Below are 19,053 nucleotides of genomic sequence, written 5' to 3' on the forward strand. Positions count from 1 at the left end.
GTAGGCCATGGAGACTCCACGGACGGTCAACAACAAACTACTACATAAAAGGTCAATATTCAAGGAACTTGTGTCCAATTCAGTTTACACTGCAGTGTAGCACAGCAGGCACAACTGGTATTGTTCTGTCTTCCAAGAAGGGATAGATAAGCCTGTAACTACAATAAATATACAATTTTTTATTCCTTCAGTTCGCTTATCCATTTACGAGTTAATAAATCTGTTGGGAGTCTATGACCTCACTTGACCTATTTATTTTACCACCTTCTGAAGTCAAGGAGAATCACGTGACGACATGTGATAACATCAGTAGGCAAAATACAGTGGTAGTAAGAGTTTTCTGTTTGATTTCTGAGCTCGCTACAAATCCCTGGGTATTGGGTAGTAAAGGCACAGGAGTGCTCAAATCAGACTATGTAGGGCACTATATCTTTTGGGGAGGGACAGGGAACAAGCAGTGCCATACCTGCCTCTCTGCTTTAAGTGCATTTATTACTGACCAAACAAAAAATCATCCGCTTCAAGGCATTTTGGGAGTTCGGAGACATTAATGTAAAAGAGCTCAAATAATAATTATTTTAACAATAAATGAATTTGTAACCCTGTCCTTTTTGGTTCTAGTACTATGAAATAAAAACTACGTGGACTGTTTCAATAAACAGCTTTTGCTTTTTTAATCAATTGCTGCCAACCTCATACTAGTAAAACATCCTTTTACTCCCTTCATCAGCATATTACTGTAATCATCACCATATATCTTGGAGTGGATTGTTCAGTGTTTGATTAACCCACAGGTAGAAAGCATAGAGCCAGTATAGATGCTGCTTGCACTTGTGAACGTGCTAATTTTACAAAATGATTTCCAAGGGCTGATTCTGCAGTTGGGCACTCCGGGCATCAAACGGTGCTCACAGGGAGCACTGGGCGGGAAACCTGCAGACACGTACTGCCTGATACATTTAAATGACTGGACAGAAAATCAGGCCACGATTCCCTGGTCATTGCTCACTGCAAGCCCCAGACTGTGGAATCTGCTCTCCTCTGTACACCATGCCATGCAAGGTCCATCAAAGATTCAATGACAAAAGACTGCCTGGTATGAGTTGCACCTCACTGTGAGGTCTCAGAATTTAAACAAAAATTCCCTTGTAATTTTTTTCTGCTCTTCCCTCAGTGAGTGCTACCCTCAATATACCCTTTTCCATAACCTGATTTCTGGCCTCTACCAGTGCCACGCTGTAGTGGTGCTTGAGTTGGCAGAGGTTGACTCACCTCTGTGCACTTTTCTCCTTTCATGTGGGGAAAGTACCTAGACTCCACTCAGCACTACATGGGGAACGGAAACGCAACCCATATTCTATTCTGCAGCATGTCAATACCACTACCATTATAAACTGTGATATTACATGGCAAACCTAGTGCTTACATAGCTGACTTGATATCTCGACTACCTAATTCTCCAAAACAGACCTTCCTCTAATCTGCTTAATTGCAGTGGCAATAGCATTACCAAGCCGCCAGGCCTACTTGGTATTTCTAGGACCTAGCTTTAGTAGTACCAGCTCCTTGGATGACTTTTTGCATGCTTGAGACTATCCTCTGTGTGTTTAGCTAGTCTAGTTAAGTTGTTGTCCAATGCCTGCTTGATGGTAGTCTGGTGCAGCCGATGACCCAAGAACCAGTATCTAAAAAGCCAGAACCGTAACAGCACCCACCGTCTACACAATAAAGTGTAGAGAGTAGGGGCTCAATTTTAAAAGGGTGGCAGGATGGCGGTGGGGGGGTCCAATGGGCAAGCGGCAAACCCAGATAATAAAAACTTATCTTTACCCACACGATCGTGACTTAATTGGTGGCCCTTTACGTGGCTTCCAGGTTTGCCATCCGAAAGCTACGCAGTGGGGGGACTGCGCACCTGCATGACAGGCTGTCAGCTGGGGCGTCTGGATTTAAAGGACCAGTGTGAGACTGGCACTCCCCAAATGTCTGGTGACACAACTTTAACATTCATCACACACAACATGAATTGATGTTAACAATGCGTGGTATGTTGAACACCTCAGTATGCTCATTGCAACATGACACATCTGTGATGATTCTTAATATTTCCTTCTGTTCTCTTACAGGCCATTCAACGATTGCTGTGACAGCAGAGGGCGGTTCCTCAGAGAAGCTCCAGGCCTCTGAGGATGCACCATCACATCTTAGAGAGCCATCCACCAGCGCAGATACTCACGTCTCGGTGGGTCCTAGCATTCAGTTAGTAGGGTTGGCACCTGGTGAGTCACCACACACAAGTGAGCATGAACAAACACTGGTGGCCGGGGCAGCTGTGGAGAGTCCGCTTTGGTGGGCGCACTCCTCTCCGGGCTCTGCTCAGGCGGACTCAGATGCTAAACCCCGGGGGCCATCCTTTAAAAGGAGAATGATCGAGGTACAGCAGCACATTTGCCAAGTACCGGTACAGATGCCACGCACACTCTCCACAAAAGCATAGAGGATGGAGGAGTCCAACTCCTGCATGAGTGGAATGGTGGCACAGGTACGTGAGAGAATCTCTGAGATAGTGTCGCAGGGACATGAGTAACTGTCTGAGATAGTGTCGCACGTAACTGCTGAAATGTCAGAGAGTGGCACAGGTAACTGCGGAAATGTCTGAGATGGTGTCGCAGGTAGGTGTGGGAATGTCTGCGATGGAGAGAAGGCCAGCCTCCGTTAAGCTTCAAGCACGGCTCACAAATGAGTCCATTCAGGCCCTGACAACGGTCGTTCGGACTCAGGGTGAACAAAATTCTGCCGCCTTAAACAGGCTGACAGATACTTTAGATGTGGCCTTCCAAAGCATCACGTATGTCCTCCAAACTGTTGTCCACCAGGAAGATAGGAGTGATGTGGGCCTGGTCCAGGAGAGGGATGATGGCAAAAGGGGTCATGGAAGTGGGGATGCCACTCGAAGTGCACCCACATCTCACCCGTTGCCCCCCCTCTCAACCAGTACCCGCAATGCTGCCTCCTCTCCAGGTGGCCGAGTCCGCTCCTGCACAGGTGCAGGTGCAGCAGTCTTTGGAGGGGCCCTCACGGGCTCCAAAACCAAGAGGGCGTAGGCCGAAAGCATCTAAGTGGTCCGGCCATGGACATGAGCAACCTACCACTACCTCTGCTGCAGCCACAGGGGATGCACCACGTAGAAGCGGTAGGAAGAGAAAGGCTAAGGATGTGATCACAAAGGGTATGCACAAGGGTGTCTGACAGACTGTCATGTTTTCATTTATATTTGGTTTATGTTAAAGTCACATTAAATGTTATCATTCTCACCACTACTGCCACATCTTGCCCATTCTTGACTGGCTTTTGTGGTAACGCCCTTTCATGTGCTTCACCATGAACGGTGACTCTTGATGCCACCCAGTGGGTCACTTTACAGTGGGTGTTTGTGTATTTGCAGGACTATTTTGTGCAGGGAGGTGTTGACGCTGGTCTCTCCAGGTGTTGAGGACTGGACTCTTCTCACTTTCTGTTCTTATGGGAATCGTTCACATATGAGTGACTCCCTGGCCTCACAAGCAGCCAGGTGAGCCGCTGCTCTGCCCATGGGTTTGTCCTCCTCCTCCTCCTTCTGCTCCTCCTCAATGTGGATGGTGGGTGAGGGGATGGGGCCTCCTCAACCAGTACCCCTCTCTGTTGCACCATGTTGTGCAGGACACAACACACCATAATGCGACCCACTCTCACTGGTGCATATCGAAGCGCTTCCCCAAAACGATCGAGGCGCTTCCCCAGAATGATCGTCGCACCGAAATCGCATCTTGAGCTGCTCTATTGCATGTTCAATTATAGACCTGGTGGTGATGTGGCTGTCATCGTATTGACACTGTTACTCGCTGATGGGGTTCCTCAGAGGTGTCATGAGCCACGTGTGCAGGGGGTTACCCTGGTCTCCGAGGACCCAGTCCTTAAGGGCGTTTGGTGCGTGGAAGAGGCCCGGGATGTTGGATTCCCTCAGAATGAACGAATCATGGCAGCTACCAGGGAATCTGGCGCGCACGTGACAGAATCTTTTGCGGTGGTCACAAATGAGCTGAGTGTTGATGGAGTGATACCTCTTTCAATTGATGGACAGTCCTGGCTTGTGTGGAGATGCTCGGATTGCTCTATGCGTGCAATCGATTACACCCTGAACATATAGGAAGCCAGCCACAGAGTGTAATCCCATTGCCCTCCCCGTCTGGCTGGGGTCGTCCATGGGGAAGTTGACGTATTGCGAGGCTCTGCGAAACAAGCCATGGGTGACCTGCCTTATGCACTTGTGTGCAGACGACTGAGAGACTCTGGCGATGTCACCGGTGGCACCCTGGAATGATCCGAAGGCGAAGAAGTTGAGGGCAGTGGTGGCTTTAACTGCGACGGGTAATGAGATGCTGCCAGGCCAACGACTCACTCTCAACCTCCTTATGCACTGCTCCTCAGAGAGGGTAGTGCCTCCTGCGACATCGCTCCCTATGTTGTGCCCCTCTGTGTTCTTGTGCGGGTGCCTGTGGCGCAGCACTGTGTTGTGGAACTCCAAGTGGCGGATATGCGCGCCGTGCCTGGCGAGGATGGTGATGTTCCTCATCCTCGGATGTAGTGGTGAATGCAGCCATCGTGCTCCCCCCCCCCATCCTAATAGTGTCAGTTTGAGGTGTTCTGTAAAGTTGGTAAATATGTGTAAACAGAACAATTCTAAGTGGAAACCAAGAATTTTCAGTCTAAACACAAAGATCTCCCAGCCAAAAGTTTGAGAGAACTGAGTGCCCTGCTGTAATAACTCACCTTTTATCCCCATCTGTCAAACAGGCATTTAAATATCCAAATAGCTGCCGGCTGAAACACGGCTCCTTCAACATGGCGTATTTCACACAGCACGGGAAATACGCTGAGGCGGAGTTAAAATCCTTTCCATGCCTCAATCAACATAAAATTAAGTACTTCAGCAAGTTCAGCACCCTTAATCACTGGTTTAAGTATCAGCCCGCCTGCTCTGATTGCTGGCGGGACTTCCGGCTTCCTGAAGTGCGCGCACCCAGATGGGTCTGGGTCAAATGTGGAAGTCAGCAGGTTGGAGCCGGGATTTGTTCCCACTCCGGATTTCTCCGATTTTCTTTGCCCCCACCCCCCCACCCCCCCACCCAAACGCACATGGACTTGGCTTTTAAAATTGAGCCCTGATATTTCAACAGTTATCATGGCAGCCTATCATGCCAAATGCCCTCTTTATAATACGATGTGGAGATGCCGGTGATGGACTGGGGTTGACAATTGTAAACAATTTTACAACACCAAGTTATAGTCCAGCAATTTTATTTTAAATTCACAAGCTTTCGGAGGCTACCTCCTTCCTCAGGTGAACAATGTGGAAATGAAATCCTCGAAATGAAGTCGCATTTATAATTCACAGAACAATGCTTGGTGATAACAGACAGTTTTTTCAACTGCCCGTTGCCAAGGCAATCAGTGTGCAGACAGACAGGTGTTACCTGCCAGGTCTCAGAATATACAAATCACCAAAAAAAACAACAAACAAAAAAAAACAGAGATAGAGAGGTAGAAACATAGAAAAGACAGCAACTGACCCGTTATATTAAAAACAGATAACATTTGTTCGCTGGTGGGGTAACGTGTAGCGTGACATGAACCCAAGATCCCGGTTGAGGCCGTCCTCATGGGTGCGGAACTTGGCTATCAATTTCTGCTCGACGATTTTGCATTGTCGTGTGTCTCGAAGGCCGCCTTGGAGTACGCTTACCCGAAGGTCGGTGGCTGAATGTCCTTGACTGCTGAAGTGTTCCCTGACTGGGAGGGAACCCTCCTGTTTGGCGATTGTTGCGCGGTGTCCGTTCATCCGTTGTCGCAGTGTCTGCATGGTCTCGCCAATGTACCATGCTCTAGGGCATCCTTTCCTGCAACGAATGAGGTAGACAACGTTGGCCGAGTCACAGGAGTATGAACCATGCACCTGGTGGGTGGTGTCCTCTCGTGTGATGGTGGTATCTGTGTCGATGATCTGGCATGTCTTGCAGAGGTTACCGCGGCAGGGTTGTGTGGTGTCGTGGACGCTGTTCTCTTGAAAGCTAGGTAATTTGCTGCGAACGATGGTCTGTTTGAGGTTGCGTGGCTGTTTAAAGGCGAGTAGTGGAGGTGTGGGGATGGCCATAGCGAGGTGTTCGTCGTCATTGATGACATGTTGAAGGCTGCGGAGAACATGGCGTAGTTTCTCCGCTCCGGGGAAGTACTGGACGACAAAGGGTACTCTGTTGGTTGCGTCCCGTGTTAGTCTCCTGAGGAGGTCTATGCGATTTTTTGCTGTGGCCCGTCGGAACTGTCGATCGATGAGTCGAGCGTCATATCCCGTTCTTACGAGGGCGTCTTTCAGCGTCTGTAGGTGTCCATCGCGTTCCTCCTCGTCTGAGCAGACCCTGTGTATTCGCAGGGCCTGTCCATAGGGGATGGCCTCTTTGACGTGGTTAGGGTGGAAGCTGGAAAAGTGGAGCATCGTGAGGTTGTCCGTGGGCTTGCGGTAGAGTGAGGTGCTGAGGTGCCCGTCTTTGATGGAGATTCGTGTGTCCAAGAAAGAAACTGATTCTGAGGAGTAGTCCATGCTGAGCTTGATGGTGGGATGGAACTTGTTGATGTTATCGTGTAGTCTCTTCAGTGATTCTTCGCCGTGGGTCCATAGAAAGAAAATGTCGTCGATGTATCTGGTGTATAGTGTTGGTTTTTATAATACATCATAGTGGTCCTGTTACAGATTTGTTTTCTTGCCTTTTGATGATTTAGCCAAGTTTTACTCAAACAACCCGCTTGGTGTTAATTGAACAAGTGAATGACAATAGGTGGTCTCGGTAGTCTATTTAAAGACAACAACACATTTTATGGAATTTTTGTAACCTACAATTTCCCTTTCATTGAAAATTCAAGAAAATACTACAAAGTAACTTTATTATATCATACACACAAAAATAATCAAGTTCTAACCCAGTTTTCTGGGAAAGGATGAGGCCTTCAAGTACAATTTTAATGAAGGCATTTAAAGTCACAAAAATAATCCTTTGGGATAAATTTAATGTTATTATAAAATATGTATTTTTAAAATTGTGTTTAAAACCTTATTTTGAACATTAGAAATTTCACTTACTGAGACAAAAATGGTAGCTGATTTTTTTCAAAAAAAAAATGATTTGTGGGGAAAAGATATGAACACCCTGCAGAACACTAACAGGCAAGATGCAACTTCTGGACTCAGCATTTGAAACAACCAATACAACACAACCTGGTGTCATCACAGCAATATAGACATTTTAATTTGGATTTTCCATAGGAAACATTGACAAAGGACATTTTGATGGAACATGCGACACATGTAATGAAATTAATTTATTTTACCCAAAGGTTTTGCTGTTTTCAAAGAATAATGGCCAGAGTTGTGAAATCTGATCCCCAAAGTACTGGTGAAAATGCTCGAATATCATTAAGTCAAATTTGATTTTTATGAAGTCATTTTATATCAACGGCTTTGATATTATCCTCTGTGTGATTAGAGGATAATAACAAGGCCATCGATATAAAATGTGATTGAGCTGTGATAAGAGCTCATCTTCTGACTGTGAGCGATGCCACAGGAGACCTGCTAATGTTCCTTTTCAAAAAGTATAAGTTGTAACCATAAGAGGGGAGGATACTGCATCTCTAATGTAATGTTTTCTATCGTTGGGGCTTATCATCATCATACAGAAATTCAGCAGAATTTGTGTTATCTACATATCTATTTCTTGGAAAACTGAAGTTTTGATCAGAGGAGTATGAAGCAGTGGAAAGAACGAGTAATGAGAGATTGTGTTAGGTTACTGATGTACTATGGAATTCTAGAACATGGGGTCTCCCCCCAGTAATTTTTCAAAATGGCAAGTTTCTAATCTCAGCCAGAATAATTAGGAAGGTGCTATAGATCTGGACTTTCCCCTGAGACATGGAAAATCAAGCAGTAAGTCATAGAATCACAGAGCACAGGAGGCGGTCATTCGGACTATCGTGCCTGTGCCGGCTCGTTGAAAGAGCTATCCAAGAGCTTGAAAGAGCTATGCCAGAGGCAGTAGTAGAGGCGGGTACAATGTTGTCTTTTAAAAAGCACTTGGACAGTTACATGGGTAAGATGGGTATGGAGGGATATGGGCCAAGTGCAGGCAATTGGGACTAGCTTAGTGGTATAAACTGGGCGACATGAACATGTTGGGCTGAAGGGCCTGTTTCCATGTTGTAAACTTCTATGATTCTATGAATTAGTCCCACTCTCCTGCTCTTCCCTATAGCCCTGTAAAGTTTTCCTTTTCAAGTATATATTCAAATCCCTTTTGAAAGTTACTATCGAATCTGCTCCCACCAGCCTTTAAGGCAGTGCATTCCAGATCATAACAACTCACTGCGTTAAAAAATTTCTTCTCATCTCCCCTCTGGTTCTTTTGCCAATTATCTTAAATCTATGTCCTCTGGTTACTGACCGTCATGCCAGTGGAAACAGTGTCTCCTTATTTACTCTTTCAAAACCCCCTCATAATTTCAAACACTTCTATCAAATCTCCCCTGGAGAACAATCCCAGCTGAAAAACTTGTTGAAAGTATACACAACTGTTTCCTGACTTAACATGTCAATGAAGTAACCAGGGATGATTATATATTAGATTGAGTGTTTAGTAATGAGCCTGTCCTCATATCAGGCCTTCATGTGGGGGGGAACAGCTGGGCAAGTGACCACAACATTATACAGTTTCAATTTCAACCAAAGGTACTGAAAATCTACAACTCATACCAGATTTCAAAAGGGCAAACTTTGCTAAAATGGCAGAAGATTTGGAACAGGTTAACTGGTTAGTTTTTAAGAACAAGATTAAAAAAATGAAGACGACAAATATGTCCCCAAAGTCAAAAAAGGGAGTGTGGTAAGAAAAAGCCAAGATGGCTGACTGGTCATATATAAAAACAAATAAGATGTAAACAAAAATGTTTCTACAATTGAAAGGCATCTGATGGTGGATGATGGAAGCCCAAGTAGACATTGTCTACTTAGGCTTCCAAAAAGCTTTTGACAAAGTAATGCACAAGAGGCTTCGAAGCCTCTGGTATTAGTGGTAACATATTGAGCTGGATTGAAAACTGGCTGGAAGGCCATAGGCAGAAAATAGTTATAGACTTTGAGGTGATCTGATCAAGGTTAATAAGATGATGAAGGGAATAGATTGTGTCCGAGTTAACAGTTTGTTCCAACTATTGAGCCAATGTAGGTCAGCGAGCACAGGGGTGATGGTGAATGGGACTTGGTGCGCGTTAGGATGCGGACAGCAGAGTTTCGGATGAGCTCAAGTTTATGGAGGGTGAAAGATGGGAGGACGGCCAGAAGATCATTGGAATAGTCAAATGTAGAGGTAACAAGCGCTTGGATGAGGGTTTCAGCAGCAAAGATGAGCTGAGGCAGGGGCGGAGACACACGATGTTACAGAAGTGGAAGTAGGCGGTTTTGGTGATGGAGCAGATATGTGGTCGGAAGCTCATCTCAGGGTCAAATAGGACGCCAAGGTTGCAAACAGTCTGGTTCAGCTTCACACACTGGCCAGGGAGAGAGATGGAGTCGGTGGCTAGGAGTTTGGGGACCAAAGACAATGGCATCATCTTCTCAATATTTAGTTGGAGGACATTTTTGCTCATCCAGTACTGAATGTTGGACAAGCAGTATGGCAAATCAGAGACAGTGGTGGGGTAAAGGGAAGTGGTGGTAAGGTAGAACTGGATGTCATCAGCGTACACGTGGAACCTGAAGTTGTGTTTTCGGATGATGTCGCCGAGGGGCAGCCTGTAGATGAGAAATAGGAGGGGGCCAAGAATAGATCCTTGGGGGACTCCAGAGGTAACAGTGCGGGAAGCCGTTGCAGGTGATTCACTGGCTACGACTGGATAAGAATGGAACCAGGCGAGCGCAGTCCCACCCAGCTAGACGATGGAGGAGAGGCGTTGGAGGAGGATGGTATGGTAAGGCAGGGTCATTGAATATTTTAAAGGCTGAGTTAGATAGATTCCTGATTAACAAGGGAATCAAAGGTTATAGCAGGTAGATGGGAAAGTAGGGTTGAGGTCACAATCAGATCAGCCATGATCTTATCAAATGGCAGAGCATGCTCGAGGGGCTGAATGCCCTACTCCTGCTCTTAATTCGTATGTTCGTAAGGAGAGGGAACCATTAACAATATCAGCTAACATGGGGGCCAGGAAGAGAAGTTGGGTGGTCAGCAGTTTGGTGGGAATAGGATCGAGGGAGCAGGAGGAGGGTCTCATGGTCAAGATGAGCTCAGAGAGGGCATGAGGGGAGATAGGAGAGAAACTAGAGAAAGATGAGAGTTCAGGGCTAGGGGAAGAGAAGGAAGCGGCAGAGGCAGCTGAACGGATGGTCTCAATCTTAGTGACAAAGGATTACATGAGCTCCTTGCACTTGTTTTTGGAGGTGAGGATGGAGGAGGCAGGGGATAGGGGTTTAAGAAGACGGCTTGTAGTGAAGAGAAGCTGGGGATTTTTAAAAAAAATTCGTTCATGGGATGTGGGCGTCGCAGGCAAGGCCGGCATTTATTGCCCATCCCTAATTTCCCTCGAGAAGGTGGTGATGAGCCGCCTTCTTGAACCGCTGCAGTCCGTGTGGTGAAGGTTCTCCCACAGTGCTGTTAGGGAGTTCTAGGATTTTGACCCAGCGACCCAGGAATAGTGACCAGTTCTGGCAGAGGACAGCAGAACCCAAAGTGCTTTGTGTGGTCCAGCCAGGTCTGGCGATGAATGGCTAAACCAGTTGTCCGCCATAAATCTTCAAGTCTGCATCCCTTGGACTTAAGGAAGCAGAAATGAGGGCCGTACCAGGGGAAACAACCAGAGAGAGGGGGTAATGGTTTTAATGGGGACAGGGGCATCGAGGGTGGAGGCGAGAGTGTATTTGAGCACATCAGTAGCTACAGAAATGTCGTGGTGAATGGAGGGGCAAAGGCTAGACAGTTGGGAATTTGAAAATGCCATTGTGACTTGGGGGATGAGTTTTTTTCCATTGCTGGACACAGAAGGATACAAGGTTGGGAAGGGGAAGGGTAATGTGGGTGAAGAGGGATACAAGGAAGTGATCAGAGATGGCCTTATCCGTGATTGACACAATGGGAGTAGAGAGGTCACCTAAGATGGCAAGGTCGAGGGGGTGGCCGTGAATATGGGTAGGGGAGTTTATATGGAGGGAGAGATTAAGGGAGGATAGGAGGGGAGTGAACTCAGTGTAGAGAGGGCATGATGAGTTGAGATGGAGGTCGAAGTCATCGAGGATGAGAAATCGCTCAGTGCAGAGGCTGAGGGAGGAAAGCAGTAAAGATATCTTGATGAGAAACTTAGCGTGGTACTTGGGTGGGTGGTAGAGAACGAGGATTTTAAAAGAGAGGTGAGAAGGGTGGAACAAGGTGAGTTGCTCAAAGAAGGAGACGGTGCCAGAGGAATAGTGGACAGATCAAGGTGCGATTTGGTGACAAGGGCCACACCGCCACTGTGGTGGTCTGTGCGGGGAAAGTGGCGGAAGATATAGCCAGACGGGGAGGCTTCTTTAAGGGGGAAGGTGTCATCACCCATCAGCCAGTTTTCCGTCAAGGCCATGATGTCGATGCAATCATCCACAATAGGCTTGTAGATGGCAATGACCCTGTTCACAAATGGACATTCTGGAGGGAGATGCAGAGAGGGACGGTGACAGCTGATCTGCTGGCAGAGTCCACAGGGTCAGCCCTCGGAGGGGTGAGTGGAACGGGAAGGAGAGTTGCAAGATTAGTCCCCAGCAGGGGAGGAAGGTCGATGAGAGAGTAGGATGGGGCAGTTGAGGTCGTTGCTCATAAGGAGGCAGCGATGAGTGCCTCGATGGGTCTTTGGGAGGATGCCAAGAGGCACAGAAGGAAGCTGTAGGCTTATCTGAGAGGCAGGCAAGTTTGCGATAGCGGCAGGTGAGTAGGAAGGTCGAGGAGTACTGAAGGGTTGGGGGATTTCCTCCTGAAGTATGCAACTATCCTCTTCACTGTTTACTACACTTCCAAGTTTGGAAAGAGTGACTGAAACCATAACGTTCTCTAGCATACAGGAAAAGGGCAGGGGAACGGTAATAAGTGGGTTGCTCTTTGAGAGCTAGCACAGGTGCAATAGGCCGAATGGCCACAAGTGCTGCAAAATGTTATACTTCATGCGCATGCACCAACTTCCCATACCTCAAGAATCTCTATTCTTGCCTGGAGACTAGATAAGATTTTGATAACACGACTAGGAAAATAAACAGCATATCCTGTTCGATAACGGCTTTTCGGTTCTGGCCGATCTTATCTCTCCAAAGGATCCCATTTCAGACTTCAAAAGCATGATGAGATTGTACTTAAAGTTTAAAATAGGAAATGAATTTATTATATAAACAAGTGAATAATCTATTATAATTTTCTAATAGAACATTTTTTATTTAACTTGAGTAGACAAAATAATAAGATCCCAAATCTAAGAGAAAACTAATCCTTTGTAGATATAATTTAAATGCATAATGTTTCGCTTCCTTATCAGAAATAACAACCTGTCAGTTCTTCTCAAATTGCTTTTCTGATATGTGTAGACTATTCTTCTCAAAAGTTTTTCAACTATCCCTTGTTGATCAGGAATATCCTGGAAAAGATCTCTAAGCGCAATGAGCTTTAAATAGATAGCCAATAAATCAAAAATATATTCTCCCACCTCCCAGTGATCTTGTGGCAAGCAATCACTGGTTGGCAGAGGTGAAGGAGTGGAACCAGCTGCTTTCTGCATTCACACTGCTGTTCTCCATGGCAGTGGCATTTGGCCTTTGGACAAAATCCCCCTTGAGAATGAAAAGGAAACTTGCTTTTTGAGCCATGAATTGAGGTCGAGCACTTGCATGGATGCATTGTTGATGATTTTTTTTTTTTAAGGATTGCAATGGTAGCATTGATTTGTTCATCAACCGGTTCCCACACACTGCCATTTGGATTCTCAATTGAAAAGATTCCATGTCTATTTCTTCTTCAGTGACTCCATTCTGAGGATGATCACCAAGGTAAATTGGAAACTGAAATACAACATTGCATGCATAGTGAAAAGATGGTTTCCATAAGCAGGCTAAGTCTCATTATACTTGGTATCCAAGATAGGGGGTAATTGTTAACCCTGGACACACTAATAGACAATCATTGGAGGTCATGTGGGATTTTCAACACCTTCCCCTTACTCTTTTGAAAATTAAGAAATACCATGGTATCAGGCAAATGAGTAGAGGCTAAAACAAAGATTTATTTACAGGTTGAATAATACATAGCAGTAAGACACAGCAGGCATTAAATACAGTATTTAAAATAAACAGTCCACCATGGGTTAAAATTTCCCCATTCAGAACAGTTAGATAGGGAAAGGCGCTTTTGGTTGAGCTTTTCATAGACCTTCATGAAGCAATGTGCACATAAATGCTCTAGCCACCAAATATTTTTTCCTGAATAAAGAAAACCCATTCAGCACAGACAATTCCCAGTGAATATGCAGATAGGCCTGGCCAGTTATGTGCACTGGTCATTAATACCACAGAAGCAGTGGGGTTCCCTTAAAGATACAGGAGGTTGAAGATATTTTTTTAAACTGATTTATCCTGCTCATCCAGAATCATACAACAGTAAATACAAACTTCTCCCTATTTTGTCACAGTTTCCTTTCTACCACATGCTGTAAATCAAGATTGAATAGCTCATTGACCAAGCATTCAATTTTTCTTTTCAAATAATTTCTGGTGTTGGGTTGGCACCTGTGTTCCATTGTTCTTAGCAATTCAAGTGGAGTCAATTAATTTTCTTTGGAGGATTTAAGAGTTATTCATGAAACTTCCTGAATTACCAAAGATGAACTGCCATCAGCTCAATCCTAAAGTTCCTCGTATACATGGCAAACAAAGGGATCCTTACACTGTTTCTGTACTAGAAATAGGTTTTCAAAAAGTTTATTTATGAGACTAGTGCATAAAGATTAAAGCATTTTGTGAAGTCTCTTGTATGTGTTCATATGAGAACGTGCAATTCCTTGCTATTTGCAGTTAAAAAATAATTAGCGCCATGAGGCTACAGAGATCTGTGGCTTGCCTGCTGGTATCCCAACCCAATTTTTCCAATACTTTCAGTATTCACTATGAAACCAAAATTCCTCTTAAAATATGGGAGAATGCCTATTTCTCTACTATTAATGATCAAGTAACAAAATTGCAGGAACATACAGCTGAGTGTATTAATTATGCATAAAAACAGGCCTCCTCCCATTTTTGGGTTAGGAAATTCCAGATCCCAGGTGAAGCACAACTTAGAGTTATCACCAGTTCACTACAAAAAACAACTTGTATTGCTTATCCCCGTAGTCTTGGGTAGCCTCCATCAAGAATGTGGCTAATGGATGATTGGTTATTTAGAAATAAATTCATGCTATTATGAGAAGCACAAGTCATCTCTCATCATATTGTATATCATTAGCCAGATGGATCTGCAGTATGTCAGCTGATCAAGCTGGATCAATAAAATCTTAGAAATACAAAACAGATGAACAAGAACTTTATTGGGATGACTGAAAATTCAACATTGTTTGCCATTTGTTGTTCAATTCAGCTTTTGCATTTTCAATATTCTAAGTTACATAAAAATAAAGATCAAAAACATTTAATAGAACTCCATATTTTTTGATCAGCACCACACTGTTTTGGTTTATTAAAGACATAGCTACAAAAGGGAGAAAAATCTTCAATTCACACTCAAAATACAAAAGATTCTGCTGAAACAGGCACTGTTAAAATACAATTAACTATAAAATGTACTTTGCAAACATAGACAGTACCCACTCAGTATCAATTCCACATAACTGTTTAGCAAGTATTTAGCAGAAGCATTATATGCAATGTTGATCAATTGGAAAAGTATTTTGACTACAATTACACAAAAAATTATAGTTGAAGTTTAATTCATGTTATAAGGAGAGGTATGCTGCCCTTGTTTAACGAGTGTGATAGTCTGCAAGACTGCTGTATGGATGTAAACCATTATTACAGTTAAAATAACACTGCACATTTAGGTCATTAAAAATATACAAATAATCAAACCAAAAGCTAATAAATGAGCTAACCCAGCAAATGCTATTAAGAATAGATGTAAATTAAACTGCATCGTAAACTGAGTCGTGAAAAAGTACAAAAACCTCAGGCCTACCTCCTAACACAGCGACTGCAGAATCTTGACATTAACTGCAAATATTAACATTTTCTTCTATTCCATGGGAATTAATCTGTTTTAAAAATGACCACAGAAAGGGACAATAAAATAGAGAGCACACATATCCAAACAAAAGTCTCTGAAGTGTTTCAGAAAATTTAAAAAACGTTAAGTAAAATTGAGCAAGATTGGTAAAACAGGTGAAGCACAGAACGAAAACAGATGTTTTTCCTCATTATTTGCAGTATTTTAAACATTTGACATTTTGGACTTTATTCAGTCAGGTTGTTTATTCATATGGGTCCCAACTCAGATTTGCTTCCTATTTAGTAATTATCACTGTCCAATGATTTAAAAAAAAACAGGTTTTAAATTTATTGCTGCCAATAAAGAAATTGCATTTATATAACTCCTTTCGTGATCTCAGGATGTGCCTAAGCGCTTCACAGCCAATGTAGGGATTGCAAAGAAGTGTTCACCGGAACATGTACAAGTGCAGAAAATGAACTTCCCCTGTAAATTCTAATATTATTTATTGACCATACCATGACCAAATAATGACCATTATTTTTTCAGAAATAGTGACCATGGTTGGGAAGCACATTACAGGTAGTTTAGTGGAACAGGTCAGACACTCTTTCTATTTTCCAGAATTTCATTATCACTTTCTTACATAGAGAAATCCCCCCCCCCACTCCCCTGATCAAATTTTGAACACTGCACAGATGCAGTTCTTTTCCAGCATTACTAACATGGAAATTGGCAAAATATAAGAGATATTTCTCCCAATATACTCATTTATAAATATTAACTTCAGTGAGCTAATATTTCCACTTTTTAAGCCAAAGAATAAGTCCAATTATGTCATATAAGTCATCTCTATGAAACTGGAAAAATATCCTGGGTAGAGATCACAATGGTTCTAATTATTGGAACAATTTGCCCTCATTGATTTAAGTCTCACTCTCAGTTTTAGGCAGATTTGGGCTCTAGAGAGAAAAAAAATTGAGAAGATTTTAGCAATGGAGGAGATATGGGCTCCATTTGAGATCAGAAGAAACAGTGAGGCAAAGGATGTCAAGAGATGAAAAACTAAGAATGGAGCCTTCAAGGGCAAGAGGTCGTCACTTTGTTGAACTTGCAGAGACTCAAAGAAACTGTGCCTTTAAAGAATAAAAAAAAGATTTTCATTGGCCCATTCAAGGGCATGGATGAGATTAAGAGCGATTTAGCCACTGTACTGCGAGGGGAATGGAAGTGGTGTGCAATAAGGATTTAACAATCTAACAGAAATTGAACGAGTGGCCTTGGCAGCAGAAGTGGGTAAAGTCTAATAATGAAAGAGGTAGGTGATATGGAGAAGAAACTGAGTGGGCAATAGAACAGAGCCCTCAGGAACCTTTATGTTGGTAGGGGAAAAAAGTCTGAGGATGAGCCATTAACTACAGCACAGATAGAGTGATTTGACAGGAAATTAAATGGCCAAGGACAGTGTTAGTGGAACACCAAATGGTGGAACACCTGATGTTAGCTGTTCAGAAGTGCTGAGTGCAAAACTGTCAAAAGCTTTCAAGAGATCCAAGACTATGACAAACGAATCCCCAAAGTTCAAGAGCAGAGTTTCAGAGGTGTGGAATTTAGGCAAAAAAAAAAATCAAATCAACCGCCTCTCCCCCCCCCCCGCCCCGCCATCCCCCCATCCCATCTAATCTCTCCTGACAGCACCGACTCCTTGCTGGAATATGGCTCCAAAAGTATTGGTTGCCCTCAATATCTTGCCTAAGTGATCATATTCACATTTAGCCTCGAGTGAGTGCTCGACCACAGGGAACACCACAATCATTCCTAACACCCACACATATACACTTCCACCAAAGGTTGCTGGATAATGATCAGGATAGGGATCACTGGCTGATTTCCTTCTCTCTAAATCAGAGGCCAATTATACTGCCCATATCTCTGCCCTGACTGAGATCAGCAAACTGAATACAGAACAGGGATTTAATCTGGGACATTCTAGTCTAGTCAGCTACCATCTGGAAAAACTTAAGTAAATCAGGCTTCCAAAATCGGGGTCTCCTTTTCTTCTGTATATAATGTTTGCAGTCACTCCCTTACTCAGTCTCTTAAAAAAAGCTTGATATAAATTTTTATCTGAATACAGCTTTTGAATTTTGTTTTTTTAAAAAAGCTTTTTATCTCTCTTCTCTCCCCCCCACCCCCCCGCCCCACAAAAGTAATTTTGGAAAAGAATCATACAAACATTCCAGCAATTAGGCTCAACTAAATCCAACTGATGCATTTATATTTTAATAAAATAATACATCCTCCAACTCACCATGAACAACATCATAGAATTTTTTTTCCAAAGTTTGTTTTTGGAGTGTAGGTGATGTTGGCAAGGCTGGATTTACTGCCCATCTGACAATTGAATGGCTTTCTCAGCCACTTCAGAGGGCATTAAGAGTCAATCACAGTGTAGAACTGGTGTCATGTATAAGTCTGGCTGGGTTGGGGTGACAGGTTCCCTTCATCAAAAAGACACTAGCAAACCAGTTCTGTTTCTACAATAACCTGGAAATTGCATGGTCATTTTTCTAGTGTTATTTCAAATTCATAACACGGTGAGATTTGAACTTATTATTTCTGGTTGCTAATCCACTGACATACCTGTGTACCAAAAGTTCGGAATTCAAAAAAATACTTGAGATAATATTCAAAGGCTTATTGAAACTAAAACATGCATCAATTATATTCCCTTATAGAACCTGCATCACTAGCAACGTGCAGACCAAAAATAGGAAGAATAAGCGTGCATTTATATAGTTGCTTTCATGTCTGCAGGATATCCCAAACACCTCTGTTGTTTTTGTAGGCATACGAGGCAGCCAATTAGTGCACAGCAAGGTCCCACACACAGCAATGAGAAACAGTTAACCTGGTTTAAGATGTGTTTATTTAGGGATAAATGTTGGCCAGGACACCACGAGAACTCCCCTAATCTTTTTAAAATAGTGCCATGGGATCTTTTACATCCGCCCAAACAGGTTTAATGTCTCTTCTGAAAAACAGCAACTCAGACAACGCAGCACTCCCTCAGTATTGCACCGAAGTATCAGCCTAGATTATGCACTCTAATCCGAATATGCGAATAGCATAGATTTATTTAAGGGAAAGCTAGATAAGTACTTGAGGGAGAAAGGAATAGAAGGATATGTTGATTGGGTGAGATGAAGTGAGGTGGGAGGAGGCTTGTGGGGAACATAAACACCGGCATGGACCTGTTGGGCCGAATGGCCTGTTTCTGTGCTGTAAAATTCTATGTAATTCTATGTTATTCAGGTTCAGCAACTGAAACCATGAATAGACCTGACTATACTCCTGGACAGCTTCAAGGGCACATCCTACTATTAGTGCAGGTAAACAATCTTTTTTTCTAAAATTTAAAACCACAAAAGCGATGGCGAAAGAATACACGGCATATGTCTGCCACCATTTTACAATATTATATGAACTGGGCAGTTTGGAGCAGGTGCTTTACAGCAGCAAACAGAAAGTTCACTGTCATGTCAAAACGTAAACAATTTTACAACACCAAGTTATAGTCCAGCAATTTTATTTTAAATTCACAAGCTTTCGGAGATTTTCTCCTTCCTCAGGCAAATGTTTCAAGATCTCCTTGAAGCCTACGCATTTATACATATTGAACAATAATAAATGGTGTTTACAGACTGCC

The 19,053-nt window shown here is 43.5% G+C and overlaps 1 long non-coding RNA gene across 1 annotated transcript in view; it reads right to left on the reverse strand.

Moving 5' to 3' along the window:
- Positions 1–16,953, reverse strand: part of LOC137342118 (uncharacterized) — a 29,032-nt gene extending 12,079 nt beyond the window's left edge. The window contains exon 1 of the long non-coding RNA XR_010967207.1: positions 15,315–16,953. This is a non-coding gene — a long non-coding RNA (uncharacterized lncRNA). The remainder of the gene's footprint in view (positions 1–15,314) is intronic.
- Between the last annotated feature and the right edge of the window lie 2,100 nt (positions 16,954–19,053).

This window comes from Heptranchias perlo, chromosome 25 (assembly GCF_035084215.1).
Source record: "Heptranchias perlo isolate sHepPer1 chromosome 25, sHepPer1.hap1, whole genome shotgun sequence".
Classification (NCBI taxonomy): Eukaryota; Metazoa; Chordata; class Chondrichthyes; order Hexanchiformes; family Hexanchidae; genus Heptranchias; species Heptranchias perlo.